General features: G+C 40.9%; 1 pseudogene; it reads right to left on the bottom strand.

Moving 5' to 3' along the window:
• The window catches only part of LOC122556107 (scavenger receptor cysteine-rich type 1 protein M130-like), a 151,274-nt pseudogene extending 136,830 nt beyond the window's left edge, over positions 1 to 14,444 (bottom strand).
• Positions 14,445 to 17,337: the final 2,893 nt, after the last annotated feature.

Genomic DNA, 17,337 nt, shown 5'->3' on the forward strand with positions numbered 1-17,337 from the left:
GTCTGACAGTCATTGCCTTTAATATAGGGGAGAGTGGCTAAGGTTTCTGGACAACAAACTGCCATTCCTAGATGAAACAGTAGAGCGAACAGCCAATGGGGAACTTCAAACTAGAGTCTACAGGAAAACAATACATCTTGACTAAATACTGAACTATAGAAGCAATCACCCCAACACCCACAAATGAGGCTGGATTAGAACATTATTTCAACAAGCCACCACACAGTGCAGCACAGAGGAACTATCCTGTCATGTCTGATAAACCTGTTAGAATTCTTTGAAGAAGTAACAAGTAGGTTAGACCAGGGAAACCCAGTGGATGTTACCTATCTAGACTTTGAAAAGGCCTTTAATAAGGTGCCTCACGGGAGGCTGCTGAGTAAGGTGAGGGCCCATAGTGTTTGAGGTAAGCTACTGGCATGGATTGAGGATTGGCTGCCTGACAGAAGGCAGAGAGTTGGGATAAAAGATTCTTTTGTGGAATGGCAGCTGGTGACAAGTGGTGTCCCGCAGGGTTCAGTGTTAGGGCTGCAGCTGTTCACTTTATGTATTAATGATCTGAATGAAAAGAACTTGGGGCATTCTGGTAAAGTTTGCCGATGATACGACATTAGGGGACAAACAGATAGTAGTGAGGAGGTGAGGAAACTGTAGAAAGATTTAGACAGTTCAGGAGAGTGCTCCAGGAAATAGCTGATGAAATTAAACATGAGCAAATGCAAGGTATTGCACTTTGGAAAAAAGAATACAGGCATGGATTATTTTTTAAATGGTGAGAAAATTCATAAAGCCACAGTACAGAGGGATCTGGGAGTGCTCATTCAGGATTCTCTAAAGGTTAACTTGCAGGTTGAGTTCTTGATTAAGAAAACAAATGTAATTTCATTTATCTCAAGAAGGTTGGAATATAAAAGCAGCGGTGTGGTTCTGAGACTTTATAAAGCTCTAGTTAGGCCCCATTTGGAATGCTGTGTCCAATATTGGGCCCCATGCCTCAAGAAGGACATACTGGCATGAGAGAGATTCACATGGATGATCCCTGGAATGGTAAGCCTAACATATGATGAACAGTTGAGGATCCTGGGGTTGTATTCATTAGAATTAAGAAGGTTGAGGGGAAATCTAATAGAAACTTGCAAGATGATGCATGGCTTAAGAAGGGTGGATGCTGGGAAGTTGTTGCCGTTAGGTGGGGAGACTAGAACCTGTGGGCACAGACTTAGAATTAGAGGGGGTCAATTTAGGATGGAAATGAGGAGACATTTCTCTAGCCAGAAAGTGGTGCACCTGTGGAATTCATTGCCATGGATTGCAGGTGGGGCTGGGACATTAAATATCTTCAAGGCAGAGATTGGTAAATTCTTGATCTTGCAGGGACTTAAGGGCTACAGGGCAATTGCAGGTAAGTGCAGTTGAAATGCATGATTAATTGGCGGAGTGGACTCGATGGGCCAAAGGGTCTTATGGTCTTAATATTGTAACATCTTTACCTGCTGCTCCTGGCCTATGAGAGTAGATTTAACCTTCACAAATATATGTTTTAAGAAGATTTGGCACTTGCTCCTTAACCACCCTCCGACCAGCTTGTACATTCTGGTGCAGCTTTCTAACCTCCACTGTGCTTTCCGTTACCACTCCAACAAAATTCGCTGGCTTATTGTGTTTTCCTACACTGGCTTCTCAGTGCTTTACTGAACCGACCAACACTGTGATTTCATGTGGCTTACTTTATTGCAGTGAAAACATCGGAGAATTTTTTAACTTCTCTTTTCCCTTCAAGAGTTTCCTTTCTACCCTGTTGTAAGTTATTCTTATAACCTTCACCGAGATCTACCTTTCCCTTTCCATGTGAGGATTTTTCTTTTCCCCAATTTCTATCCCTCACGGATTGAAATTGATTTGGAAGCCAACATATAATCATCAGCCATTTCAGCAGCTAATCTTGCCATTTTAACCCTGTGCTCCTCCTCACTAAGCTAATATTGAGCCTTCATTTCTGACCTTTTAAGCTAGCTTTCCAGTCTAAGTGCCAATTTTCTAAGTTCAAACTCCCTCTCTTTCTCCTTTTCTTTACTCTCCTTTTCTCTCTCTTCTCTCTCTCTTCCTTTCTCTCTCTTTGCTCTCTGTTTCTTTTTTGTTCTGATAAAGTGATTTGTTCTTTTTCACTTTGCTCTGCTTTTAATCATAATTCAAACAATTTCATTTCTTTTGCTGTTTCCTTGTCTTTTGCCTCTAACTCAATCTGCTCCACTTTCATTTGAATTTTAGCCATCTCAAAAGACTCTGATGGCATTTCCAGCAAATTTAAATGCTGAGCTATTGCTGTAATGATCTCTCCTTTCCTCAAGGAACAAGGCAGTTCCAACTTCAGGTTGTCTGCTAATTCCAATTGGTTGGCCATATTCGCCTTTCCTAAGGCCTGCAAAGTCACTTCTTCCACCTCCAGAAAACTCTTGGTGACAAGAATAGCCATTGCTACCCCAGGCACTGTTGAAACCAACCAAAATCAGCCCCCAGAATAAAAGACACTAACACCTGCCACTTGCTTTGAGTCCAGCAACCCTAACCCAAAATGGAATTATAGAACAAATGCCAGACAAACAACCAATCTGTTATGGACCACCCCAAACCGTCTTAAAACATTTCAAGAAGGGAGCTCAGACCCTAACTTTTCTAGTTGTTTTGGGGAGATGTAAAATGGATATTTCAGGAGTGATGCAGCTGGCCAAAATGCCTCGGTTTTAAACAAAACAGAATTTATTTACAGAATATCGAATAAAACACAAACTAAAGAGAACAGAATACAAAATAACTTAACCTATCTGAAAACCCAACAGGGTATCACAGCTTAATGATGCTGTTCCAAATTCCTGCAACAATCCCCACAAACACCCCTTGACAAAAAAGATAAAATCAAACACAGGCTCTTACAGGAGGGAGATGTCAGAGAGATTCAGTAGGAAAACCTTTTTCCATGTAGCTGTTTCTTGGACCAGCAGCGTCAAAAAACTGCCTGCTTGCTCTGAACAACCAGACTCCCAAAAACCAAAACCAAAACCAAACCAAACCAGAGAAAAGCTCAATTGGCAGAACCACTCTCACCCTTTTCATTGTGCAATTGTTTGTTTAAAAACTTAAAAGCTTCTTCAAGTAGATAAATGCATACAAAATGGAGGCTCTGCCTTTACAACCCCTCTGGAAAAAAAACCCAAGGACAAACTAACCTTGTTAAAGGAGTAGCATCATCACACCTGCATTGATCAGGGGTTGTGTTCAAATCTTCTGTTCATAATCTTCTGTCCCTGACCATGGAAAATTATGAGCTAACTAGTCGAATGGGTGTGCCTTAGCCTGAATCATACTTTTCAAGTACAATTGCAGCACCTTGATGGTACTCCAGCTTAACAGCTGAAGTTAAGATAAATTGAATGAGATTGACTGTCTGCATGTGGTCATTAGAAATCTTGTAGCACTAATTTCAGATGCTTGAAACCAGTTTCTGGCAGATAGCCTGATTTAAAATTGAGCATGATTCCTTATTACCACTTCCCTTTAAAAGGACAACCATATTTTGTGCAATCACATCAGTTCCTTGCTAAATGCAGCGGTCGCTGACAGTTTTAAGAAAAAGAACTTGGGACCCGCTTTGGGATGCGGCAAACACACCAACATTTCATGTCACACAGGTCGGTTTAGCAGGCATCAGCAAATTTTGGTTTACAACACTACAAGCAGTAAACATTGTACACAAATTCAAGCCTCTTGAAGTGTTTTTTTTTCCAGAATTTATGGGATATAATTTCTCAACATGCTCTTCAGCATCCTTGATATTTTTGTGTCATGTTGTCAGCGGTATCGTCGCTATTTGTCAGAAAATATAAAAAGGGAAAGAATGTAATGTTGATCTTTTGTCTTTTTTGTTTATCTTACTAATTGATACTATGATGACTGCCATATAGTTATCTAGCTTTTCTCTTTATTTCTCTTTTTTTTGGCTCCTAATTTATTTATTACTTAAGAAGGATCGGTGCTGGGCCCTCTACTTTTTGTCATTTACATAAATGATTTGGATGCGAGCATAAGAGGTACAGTTTGCAGATGACACCAAAATTGGAGGTGTAGTGGACAGCGAAGAGGGTTACCTCAGATTACAATAGGATCTGGACCAGGTGGGCCAATGGGCTGAGAAGTGGCAGATGGAGTTTAATTCAGATAAATGCGAGGTGCTGCATTTTGGGAAAGCAAATCTTAGCAGGACTTATACACTTAATGGTAATGTCCCAGGGAGTGTTGCTGAACAAAGAGACCTTGACGTGCAGGTTCATAGCTCCTTGAAAGTGGAGTTGCAGGTAGATAAGATAGTGAAGAAGGCGTTTGGTATGCTTTCCTTTATTGGTCAGAGTATTGAGTACAGGCGTTGGGAGGTCATATTGCAGCTGTACAGGACATTAGTTTGGCCACTGTTGGAATATTACATGCAATTCTGGTCTCCTTCCTATCAGAAAGATGTTGTGAAACTTGAAAGGGTTCAGAAAAGATTTACAAGGATGCTGCCAGGGTTGGAGGATCTGAGCTACAGGGAGAAGCTGAAAAGGCTGGGGCTGTTTTCCCTGGAGTGTCGGAGACTGAAGGGTGACCTTGTAGAGGTTTACAAAATTATGAGGGGGATGGATAGGATAAATAGACAAAGTCTTTTCCCTGGGGTCGGGGAGTCCAGAACTAGAGGGCGTAGGTTTAAGGTGAGAGGGGAAAGATATAAAAGAGATCTAAGGGGCAACCTTTTCATGCAGAGGGTGGTATGTGTATGGAATGAGCTGTCAGAGGATGTAGATTAGATTAGATTAGATTACTTACAGTGTGGAAACAGGCCCTTTGGCCCAACAAGTCCACACCGCCCTGCCGAAGCGCAACCCACCCATACATCTACCCCTTACCTAACACTACGGGCAATTTAGCATGGCCAATTCACCTGACCTGCACATCTTTTAACTGTGGGAGGAAACCGGAGCACCCGGAGGAAACCCACGCAGACACGGGGAGAATGTGCAAACTCCACACAGTCAGTTGCCTGAGGCGGAAATTGAACCCGGGTCTCTGGCGCTGTGAGGCAGTGCTAACCACTGTGCCACCGTGCCGCCCAGGCTGGTACAATTGCAACATTTAAGAGGTATTTGGATGGGTATATGAATAGGAAGGGTTTGGAGGGATATGGGCCGGGTGCTGGCAGGTGGGACTAGATTGGGTTGGGATATCTGGTCGGCATGGACGGGTTGGACTGAAGGATCTGTTTCCATGCTGTACATCTCTATGACTCTATCTGGACCTAGTTAATTTGTACATGAAATGGCACTCTGTTTGATAACATTATAAACTTTCCACTGTACTCCTGTACTTTGTACTTTCGGTCGGCACCGAGTAGTTTGGCGAAAGGGCCTTTCTCCGTGCTGTAGGACTCGTATTCTGAGCGAGATGTATCAGCAAGGAGACACTTGCCAGCAGTGGTATCAATCCAACATCCTGTTCCCAAAGTAGCATTTTTGGTAGCGCGACCTTCGAGGATTTCCCCTCATCTTCCGGGCTAATTCCCATATAAGCTAATAAAGTATGCACACAGACATAATCAACATTAATGAGCAATTCATAAATACCGCTGCAGATGACGAATACGCCCGTCTTAGTCTTGCACTTCTGCTGGCCGGAAGGACTGAGTGCACACTCCGACAATGAAGATTCTGTTCCTTCGCACTGAATCTTATCCAGGAAGGCAGGTCCATGTGGAATGGACTGTATCTGTACTGTGACATAAAACTCGCAGCCAATTTGCTTGCAGACAACCTCTCCAGCAGCTGAATCCCACGAATTACTACAAACGAACTTCCACTGACCTCGGTCATAAACCTTCAATATCCCACCACATGGCGCGTGCGGCCCCAACAACGTGGGGTTCCTGAGCTCTGTTAAAAGTCAAAAGGAAGAAAGTTTTTTTTTGCAAAACGTTCCCAAAAGGAACTGAAGTAAGCGTTTTGGAATTTTTATAATTTGATGCAATAATTGCACAGATTCATAGGAGTCGATTAGCTCAGTTGGTTGGACGGCGTCTAGGTTGACGACACGCAGAGGGATGGTGCTGTTTGATTCCTGCACTGGTGAAGGTTACCATGAGGGATTCTCCTTCTCAACTTCACCCCTCGACTGAGACGTGGTGACAGGTTAAGCCGCTACCAGCTGTCTCTGTCCACTGAGAGAGCAGTTCAATGGTCCGGTAGGACTATGACGACTGGAACTTTAGTTACACAGATTCACCAGATTATTACAATTTTCATTGTACGAATGCAATTTGTTTCAAAGTGCTGCTGTGTTCACAGATTTTGACTGAACCACTCTCACTCACTGATGTGTGGTTTTTAACTTTGTACACCTCAGTCCAACACCAGCATCTCCAAATCACTAACATAAAGCCTGAGAGATCATAAATACATTCACAGTACATATTGTTCCCAATTTGCATGGAAGTTTGCAGCTGTTCTCATAAACTCCCACCATAATTTAATGGAACCAATGAGTAAATGTATAAATTACTGAAAATGTACTTTTGGATTGTTTGGGACATTACCTATTTACTGAATTGCATCCAGAGGACTAGAAACTGCAAAATTTCAACGAGTTAGGTTTGTCTTCATTTACTAACACATTCCTTGTGAAACTTTACTACCGCATTGGACCAGGTCAATAAAATAGCCCCATATTCACTTTCAACAGCTTAACTGGTAATTTATTCGAGTAACTAAATTAATTATGTCTTTTAATTTGAGCAAATTTACACCTTATGCCCAAACACCGTAAGTTGCCAACAGTCATTGCATTGTATAAACTCTAATAAAATAAAAACTTCTAAGTCCTGGAGCCATACAGAAAGTGAAGGAGCTGCTTAAAAATTAAAATAGTAATGTGGGAGGGGGGTGCTGAAGGCAAAAGAAAACATAAAAACTGCTTGAGAAGCTCATTATTTGGGAAGAGAGAAACAGAATTAACATTCCAAGTTCAACATGACTTGTTCAGAACTCAAATCTTCTCTTCACATGCTCCAGACCTATTGAATATTTTCAGCACTTTCAATGCTTGTTCCAAATTTTCTTAATGTTTTGCTTTTCATTGGTAACAAAGTGATGGCAAATAAAATATGGGATAATCCAAGGCATATTTTAATGATCTTAGGGGCTAAAAGGAATCAAAGTGGCTAACTGTGTGCGGAATCAGAAGGCATAGGTAAGGTTTTAAATGAAAACTTTGCATCTGTATTTGCAAAAGTGGGGAATAATGTGCATATTAAAATCAAGGAGGAGTACGATGATAAGATTGAACAAATGACCCTTGAAAGGTAGTGTGAGAAACTTTAGCAGACTCAAAACTGGATAGTCATGATTTGGAGATGCCGGTGTTGGACTGGGGTGTACAAAGTTAAAAATCACATAACACCAGGTTATAGTCCAAAAGATTTATTTGGAAGTACTAGCTTTCAGAGCACTGCTCCTTCATCAGCATCACCTAATGAAAGAGCAGCACTCCGAAAGCTAGTGCTTCCAAATAAACTTGTTGGACTATAACCTGGTTTTGTGTGATTTTCAAAACTGGATACATTGCCAGACTTCATTATTCCAGGCTTCTGTGGGAGACAAGAAATGAGTTTGCAGGGACCCCGATATTAACTTTCAAATCTTCTCTGGCCACAGCAGGGGAGTCTGTAAGTTGGACAAGTGCCAATTTGGTAACCAAAATTCAAGAAGGGCAGTAGAAAAATATGAACCAAAGATTTAGAGGTCAATGAGTCTAACATTAGTGGCAGGTAAGCATTTGGAAAATAAAATCTGAGGGACAGAATTGTTCTTCACTTCGTTGGTAAGGAGTACACAGGAATAATCATCATGGCTTTATTTGGGGGTGATCACGTCTGACAGTTTTGATTGAGGAGGTGATGAGTGTGCAGTTGAGTGCAGTACAGTTGAAGTAGTCTACGTGCACTTCAGTAAAGATATTGACAAAGTGTCATTTGGAAGAATGTAATAGCCATTAAGGCAATTTGTATCAAAAATGGCTCAGGGGCAGAAGGCAGAGAGTGATAGTCAGAGGTGGTTTTTGTGAATAAAAGCTTATGTCTACCAGTAAACTGTAGGATTTGATGTTGGATCCATTGTTATTTGTAGCATACATTTCTGATATGGACATGACTATAGGTGATTGGATTAATAAATTTACCGATGATATAAAATTAGTGGTATGGTAAATAGCAAGAAGGAAAAGTGAAGACTAAAACATTATGCAAACAGGCTGGTCAGGTGTTTATGGACAAGTTCCAAATGAAATTTGTTCCGGAAAAGCATGCAGTGATGCATTCTTACTCAACTAACAAGACAAGTTTGGAAATGATAATGGCTGAGCCTGAGGAAATATGCAGATTCCACTGTGCAAGTCCAGTGGATAAAGTGGTTAAGAGGGCATATGTGTCACCATATTAAATATAAGAGCAGGTTGATTATGATCGAATCACATAAGATGTTGTTCAAGTCACAACTGGAGTATTCTGTAGAGATAAATATAGTAATAATGTGGTTGCTCTAGAGAGTTTGCAGAGGAAGTTCCCCCAGGATAGTGCCTGGGCTGGAGTGATTCAGCTGTGAAGAGAGACTACATCGGCTTAGATTGATTCCTGCCGGCAGGGAAGACTTTGTGGGAAAGGAGGGATAGGGGCTTTACTGTTAACTATTCTTTATTTGTCTACATATTCTATGAAGTAATGCTTAAATTTTAACTCTCTTAAACTTTGGGCCTTGGTACCTAAGATGGCATCTCTGTGGGCACATGGTCCACTTTTCACTATATTCCCGTACTTCTGTACTCGAGTACAAGTGACAATAAAATCTAAACCTAATGTCTAAATCATTACCATTGCGCCACAAGAGACCTAAATTCTAAGTTTTAAATCTCTCAACCGCACTTAGAAGAGCAGATGCATCACTTCCTCATTCTCTCATTCTCCACAGAATATTTTCCACTGCATAACTGGTTGATTCAGTTGCTCCAATTCGGAATGAATTTTCAACATTTCTTTAACTCATAATCCTGACTCCCAATAGCAGGCAGACGTCCAGGGCTCCCTCTCTCTTTATTGGAGATATTTGAGACGTAGTATTTTAGGTTCATGCACAGATTCCAGAAATCTTTAATACTAAAGCGCAGGAGAAAGCCATTCGATGCGTTAAATCTGCAGCGGCTCCTTTGAAGAGCATTCAGTTCATCCCCGTCTGTCTTCGTTCGCCATATCTCACTAATTTCTCTCTCAAGTACTCACCTTAACCTCCTTTAAAAGTGCCATTCAGCTTGCATTTGTCACGTTAACGGTCAGTGCTTTCAAAATCACAATGGAAACAGAATTGGAAAGATGATCTAAAATGTCCATTTCCTCGTGCGAGAATCACTCGGGAACTCTTCATCTAAGATTTATGTTCAATTCGAAACTTGAATAATTTCTGACAGATAAATATTCAGCGCACTTTACAACTGCAACTCTTTTAAAAAAAACACTATTAAATTATATCAATTACATTTCAAAATATATTTGAGGAAACCAATGCCATTTGAATGATGTAGGAGCCAACGCGAACTCTCAAATCGTGTTTTAGGGTCTGTGAGAGCATGTCAGCTGGAGACTGTTACCAACCCGCCTTAAATCAAGTTATTTCTCCGTCTCTTGCGAAACAGCCAACTGAGTGTTTCCTTCAGTGCTCACTGTGGAAAGTGAGCAACAAGACTCGTTATCTGTTCAGAAGTAGCCTTGAACGAACTTGCGATAAAGCCTGAGATGTCATTTAAGGGGTGATTTGTGTGAAAATCGGTTGCGCAATGAACATACGAGTGAACTATCCCAATTTTACCAGCCCTCAGTTGAACCGGGAATCGATCATCTCGCTGAGCTGCTTGAGTGGTAGAGCTGCCTCAGTGAGATCCGAGCGAAGAGGCTGCTGTCACACTGAAGGAAGCGTCAATTTTAACAAGAAGACGAATGGCCAGAGGCCGGATTGAGGGATCACTGTCTCCTGGTTTTCGGCAAGCCATTGTTGTACTAATGTAGAAATTCTACTTTCCATCAAAGAGAATACTGGTGGTGTCATTCTTGTCAGTTTAGGTAATTAAAACTGATTTCCCGGAGCTGAGAATCCCTGGAGAGCAACTGCTTTATTATCTTGGCGGTTTGAAATGTCGAAAGGTGCTTCACTCCATAAAACCAAAAGACGGTAAGATATGGTACAGAATTAGGCCATGAGGCCCATCGAGTCTGCTGCGCCATTAGATCATGACTGATATGTTTCTCAATCCCATTCTCCTGTCTTCTTCTAACTCTTGATCCCCTCACTAATTCAGACTGTACCCATCCCCCAAAGACACTTGCGGATCTCTACAGCAATCCCGTTCCACAGATTCATCACTCGAATGGCTGAAGAAATTTCTCCTAATCTCTATTCCAATGGGTTGACTCTTCACTCTGACGGCTGTGCCGTGGGTCTGAGTCTCTCCTGCTGTCGAAACATCTTCTCCACATCCACCCTCTCCAGGCCGCTCGTTATTCTGTAAGTTATAATCAGATTCCTCTTCATCTTTCTAAACTCCACGAAAAGACGAAGCGTCCTCAATCGCTTCTCACATGACAACCAATGGAAGCATCCTCCTCTGAACACTCTCCAATGCCAGTATATCCTTCCTTAAATAAAGGCCCAAAAATGTTCACAATATTCCAAATGCATCCTGACCAGAGCATTATACAGCCTCAGCGGTACATCCCTGCTCTTGCATTCTAGCCCTCTCAAAATGAATGGTAACATCGTCTTTGCCTTTCTGACTGACAACTGAACCATAACAGAATGCTGAACTGGGGCATCCAAGTCCCTTTGTGCTTCAGATTTCCAAAGCTCTTCCCTTTCCACAAAACAGTCTATGCCTCTTCTTCCGACCAAAGTGCATGACCTCACAAACTTCCTACTTGCTACTGCTTTGCCCACTCTCCTACCCCATCCAAGCCTCCCCCTTCCTGAACCCAACCAGTCCATCCAGCTTTTTGCATCATCTGCAAATTAAGCAACAACGCCCTGGGTTCCTTTGTCCAAATCCTTAATGTACAGCGTTAATAGTGTGGAACCAACACGGACCCCTGCTGAAGGCCGTTGGTCACCAGGCGCCATCTGGCGTAATGACTCCGGCGTGGTCTGGTGTTATTCTGGTATTTCATTTCACAGAAAATACCTGACTACAAAGTCACCATACCTAACCCCAGATCCACTGAACGTTTTGACTGTTCAACCAGAATCGGTTTAAGGCGGGTGAAGGCACAACGTCGCTAATTCAAGAAAACAGAGGAATGATAAGCACAAATGGTTAATGCAAATCTGCAGCAATCTGAGAGAGAAGATCCTGCAGATGTCATGGTCTAATTATTGTGTGAAATTAGATTTTGGATGTTACTCCGCCTTCTTCCAAAATATTGTAAAGCATTGCTGATATACTTATGAAATAGTTGTAAATTTCGGGAAATTTTACTGTCATGTGGTCACACTTGTCAGGTATGTTATGGGTATTGTTGAAACGGTAGATAATGACAATTTAGCTGCTGTCGATGTCAGCAGGTCTCAAAGTGACATAGCACAATAATCCGGGAATAGTAAAGGGCAGTGAGAAACATCTGACGGAAACTCGCAGGAGACAATAATAAAACAAAAATTCCCAACGGAAACTGCCAAAGTATTGATTCAAATTTCTGAACTTTATCGTTCTATTTAAAGTCTCATTTTCTGGAGGAAACCTAAAAGGAGAGAAAATTAACGCTTCGCTGAATCTAACATCTCATTGAATTCTAATTTATCTGATTGGAAAGTGTCTTGTTTGTTGTTGGCAAAACAGACTGACAATTAAATAATTTTCCAAATTGGGATTTCGTTACAAACACAAGTTTGAACCTTTTCGACCATCTTCTCAAATAAATAATTCCATTCATATTTGTTAGTTATCCTCGCTAAAATGTAATAATAACTGAAAGATCCAAAACGAATCCTTAAAACTACAGCCACAATAACAGGAAAGTGCAATATTTAAAATTGTTCTTTTGAAATTAGTTTATTAATGAATAACCACTGAACCCAATACCTACAATATTAGATTGATTTAAGTCACTAGACTTAAATCTTTCCGCAGAGATTTGTGAGAGCATGGAATGCGTTGCCAGCAGCAGTTGTGGAAGCGAGGTCATTGGGGATATTTAAGAGACTGCTGGACATGCATACGGTTACAGAACTTTGAGCGTTCGTACAATAGGTTTACCGTACATGAGGATCAATGGTCGGCAGAACATCGTGGGCCGAAGGGCCTGTTCTGTGCTGTACTGCTCAATGTTCTAGATGGTATCTCAACTTATAATGAATTATTAATAATTAGGGTTAGTTAACTGACCATTCGCTCAGGTGGAAACATTCTGTTCTGCAGGAATTTGTCTTTCTTTAAGACAATGGCTGCAGTCCATCTAGGACAGATACCTGCTTAATTCCTTATCAGCTGGAGAGTTTCTGGAGTCGTTTCGCACGATCAGCACAGAACATGAGAGCGCCAAAGCCTCTTATGAGGAAAGATATAGTTTTCATTTACGTGAGAATTGACATCTCTCTGCTCCATCTTCCTCTCTTGAAAACGATCACAATTAATACTCCAACATTTCACCAAAACAATAAAAATTTTGAAAGAAAATGAGCGTTAATTGAATAAATGGTGATGGATTGGAACGAAGCAAAAACCATAATTTCCAGCGTTTGAATAAATTGTTGTAATCTACTTACCCATTGAAACGTGCAGAATCAGAACAAACACCGCCAAGCGATGCATTTCACGGCGACTGTGTTCAAGTGATATGAAGGAAAACCTGATCAAAGATGTGCGAGTGGTTCTTGTTATTTACAGGATATTGTCAGTGAATTCCAAATCTGCCAATGATATCGCGTCTTCTCTTTTCAGCTGTATAGATTTGCAATAACCGATGTAATTGCCTATTTAGGTAAAACTGTAGTAATGTCGTTGGGGGAGGAGGTTCTGTGACCTCAAAGTAGTCCATCAGCTTTTGATTCGAGTTCAAATTCAGAAAAAAATTCTGAAGATTGGATTTAATTATGTTGCAATTCATTCACACCTTCTACAATTTTCTTGGGTCTGTAGATAGTTCTAAGTATTGCATGCAGTATACAGTTATATACCGAAAAGATACACCCAGCTGCTCCTCAATATTACGTAGGAAACCCACCGAGAGGCATAATAATGTACTGATGATGTAAATGTTCCAGTCCACTGTTCTACAAAGTGTAAATTATTATGACATTATAGAAATAACGAACGAACGAATGAATAGGGAGAAATTGTCCTGTCAGTTTTAATTTTATTTATTTATGTAACCTGGCCAGTATGTTTAACCAGTCCCTACTGGCACTTGACAAATGGCGGAAAGCTGCAGACTGAAACCATTGCTATCCATGCGCACTAGGTTGACCCACAATGCCTTTGGGGACAGAATTCCAGGACTTTGAACCAACGACACTCAAGCAACAGCAATATATTTCCAAATCAGAATTGTGAGTGGCTTAGAGGGGAACTTGCATGGACTGGTGCTGTTTTGTAACTGTTGCACTTGTCCTTCCAGACGGAAGCGATTGTGGGTTTGGTAGATCTTCTGAGGACAGTCGGCGAATTTCTGCAGTGCATCTTGTAGATCTGTTGCTGGCTGAGACTAGATGGTTCAGTGAGTGGATGCTTGTGAATGTGGTGGCAATCAGGTGCACTGATTTGTACTGAATGATGCCAAACTTCTTGAATGTTATTGGAGATGCCCTCATTTCAGGCAGGTGGGAAGTATTCCATTACACTCCTGACCTCTATCTTGCAGATGATGGACAGTCTTTGGGGAGTCAGGAGGTGATTTACTTGCTGCAGTATTCCTAGCCTGTGACGTTATTTTGTAGCCATTGCATTTATGTGGCATGTCCAGCTGAATTTCTGGTTATTAATCACCCCATGTACATTAACGGTGGGGTATTCATGTGATGATACCACTATTGAATGTCAAGGGATCGTGGTTATAATGACTATTATTGGAAGATGGTCATTGACTCACATTTGTGTGGTGCAAATGTTACTTCCCTCTTGGCAGCCCAAGCCTTGATGTTATTGAGATCTTGCTGCAATTGAACATGGATTGCTTCAGTATCTGATGAGTCACAAATGGTGCTTGACTTTGTGCAATCATCAGTTAACAACTGACCTTCATTGATGAAGTAGCTGAAGGTGGTTGTGCCAAGGATACTGAGGTACTGCTGCTTAGATATTCTGAAGTGAGATGAATCACCTCCAACAATTTCAACCATCTTCCAATGTGCCAGGTACAACTCCAACCAGTGGAGAATGTGTCCCTTGATGTTCATTGATTCCAATTTTTCTTGGCCTTTTTGACACTACAGTTGGTCAAAGGCAGTCTTGATGTCATGAGCTGTGACCCACACTTCATACCTGGGATTTGGCTTTTTGTCCATGTTTGAATGGCAGCTATAATGAGGTCAGGAGCTGAGTACCTCAGGCAGAACCCAAATTAGGCATCACTGAGCAGGTGATGTGTGATAGCACTGTTGATGACAGGTTCCATCACTTTATTGATGTCTGAGAGTAGACTGATGGGGCAGTAATGGGCCAAGTTGGATTCATTCTGCTTTTTGTGTACAGGTCATATCTGGTCAAGTTTCCACATTATCAGATAGATGTCAGTGCTGTAGCTGTACTGGAAGAGCTTGGCGAGGGGAGCAGCAAATTCTGGAGTAAAAGTCTTCAGTACCATTATTGGAATGTTGTTAGGGCCATAGCTTTTGCAGCAACCAGTGCCTTCAGCCATTTCTTGATATCACTTGGAGTAAAAAGAATTGGCTAAAGACTAGGGAACATTGGAGGAGCCTGAGATGGATCATCTACTCAACACTTCTGACTGAAGATTGCTGCAAATGCTTTGGCTTTATCCTTTGCAATGATGTATTGACCTCTTCCATCATTGAGGATATGGATATTTGCGTAGCTTCCTGCTGCATTGAGTTGTTTAGTTGTCCACCACCATTCACAATTGAATGTAGTAGGACTGCAGAGCTTAAATCGGATCCATTGGTTGTGGGATCCTTTATCTGTCTATCACTTGCTACTTATGCTGTTTGGCATGGAAGTAGTCCTTTTTTAGGAATGCATGGTGCTGCTCCTGGCAATTCCTCCTGAACACTCCATTAAAGTAGGGTTGTTCCTCTGACTTGATGGTAAGGGTAGAATGGGCAGAGCATTCAGAACAAAATTAGTAAGTTAACTGTGCAAAATGAGACATGATTACCCAGAGAACATGACTGGGAGTTGAATAACCAAGGGTACTCATTGCATCTGAAGAAAAGACAGAAAGAAAAAGGAGTAGTGTAGCTTTGTTAGTAAAGGAATAGATCAGTGCTGCAGGTGAGAAATGGTACTGACTTTGGAGATCAAGTCATAGAACAAGTATGAGGAAATATAGAAATGACAAGGGAAAGTATAGTGACTGATACCAAAAATGGCACCTCCATACCATAAACAATTGCTGGAGAGTGGATAAGTATGTGAGAACAGGACCTTTTTCAAGAAGTTGGCCCATTTGTGAGAATAAGCTGTTTTGCAGTTATACCATGACTTGCTTTTGACCAAGCACAGAGGAATGATTAGGAAAAGTATGCAGAAGGGGCGATTCAGCGTGTAACATCAAACCAACATGCTGTTAATATTGGGGACTATTCACAGTTCATTGGACTTCACCATCAGTTTGGTTTTGCCTCCAGTGCTGTGGAAATTTAGATTGTGCTCCAAATGCAAGCCTTTGTTTTGGGGTCCCCAGCAGGTGAAAGGATGTGAGAAGCAGATGTTTGAATATATCCAAATAGTTTAAGCTAATAATTACTTCCAATATATTGACGTATTAACAGGTAATAATTCATTCCAATCTAAATGTATTAAGTAATTTAAACTAATAAACTTGCATTACATTGGAGCACACATTCATTTTGATCAGGTCTGAAAGAACCAGTTCAGGCATTTCAGCTGAACATTACTGAAAGAAATCCCTTCTGTGAGTAATCTACAGATTATCTAAACTTGCCTTTAACAGTAGGGCACAGTATAAAGCAAGAAATACTAGGGGCTTGGAGTGAAGGAAGACAAAAATAATTTTAATGTGTATATCATTTGGATTAATCAAACTGCCAAGGACAACCTTGAGGGAGAATTCAATAATTGTATTCACTTGATGTAGTTGAATTATATAGGATTCTTAATGAACTTAATGTTGAAAATGCTGAGAGGATGTTTCTCCCATGGGGGAATCTATGGCGAGATGGCATAAGGAGTGGCACTTTGAGACTGATATGAGGAGGAATTTCACCTCTCAGAGGATTGTGAGTCTTTGGAATTCTTTGACATAGAGATCTGTGGAGGCAGAGTCATTGTCCATATTTATCACTGAGATCAATCGATTCTTGATCAGTAAGGGAATCAAGGTTTATAGAGAAAGGGTAGGCAAGTGGTACATGAGGAGTGTTGGATCAGCCACGATCCTCTTGAATGGTACAGTAAGCTCGAGGTGCAGAACAGCCTATTCTTGTTCCTATTTCTTATGGTCTTATTTGAGATTATTTCTTGGAGCAATATGTTGTTGAACCAACCAGGAGCAGAGTATTTCTGATTTAGTGTTATGTATGAGGTGGTATTAATTAATAATCTCATTGTAAATGATCCTCTTGGGATCACAGCATGGCGGAGTTTCAGATTCAGTTTGAGTCCCACATATGCAATCTGATGTCAAACAAACTTGATTAAATAAGAATGAGGACAGACCTTGCACAATTGGCTGAAGAGAAAAACTAAAAGTTAGGGCCATTGATGAACAGTTGCAAACATTTCAGGAGATATTCAATTCCTCCTAACTGAAATGTATTCCTGAACGGAGCAAAGATGGTAAGGGTAGAAAACAAAACATGCATTACTTAACAAGAAATTAAAACATAATATCAGTGAAAACAATTTAAGTTGTAAAATATTGCACCAGTCAGTGACAGGCTAGATGATTGGGAAACATTTAAAGGCCAACAAAGTGTTCCTAAAAAAAGTAACAAAAAGAGAGTTTATCATGAATTAAGACAAGTGTAAAATATAATGATGCATAGCAAAAGCTTTCATAAGTATGTTAAAAAGGCAGACTGTATCTAAAGT

Source organism: Chiloscyllium plagiosum, unplaced genomic scaffold (genome assembly GCF_037043375.1).
Source record: "Chiloscyllium plagiosum isolate Xiang-an unplaced genomic scaffold, Cpla_swu_hap1 HiC_scaffold_13, whole genome shotgun sequence".
Taxonomy (NCBI): domain Eukaryota; kingdom Metazoa; phylum Chordata; class Chondrichthyes; order Orectolobiformes; family Hemiscylliidae; genus Chiloscyllium; species Chiloscyllium plagiosum.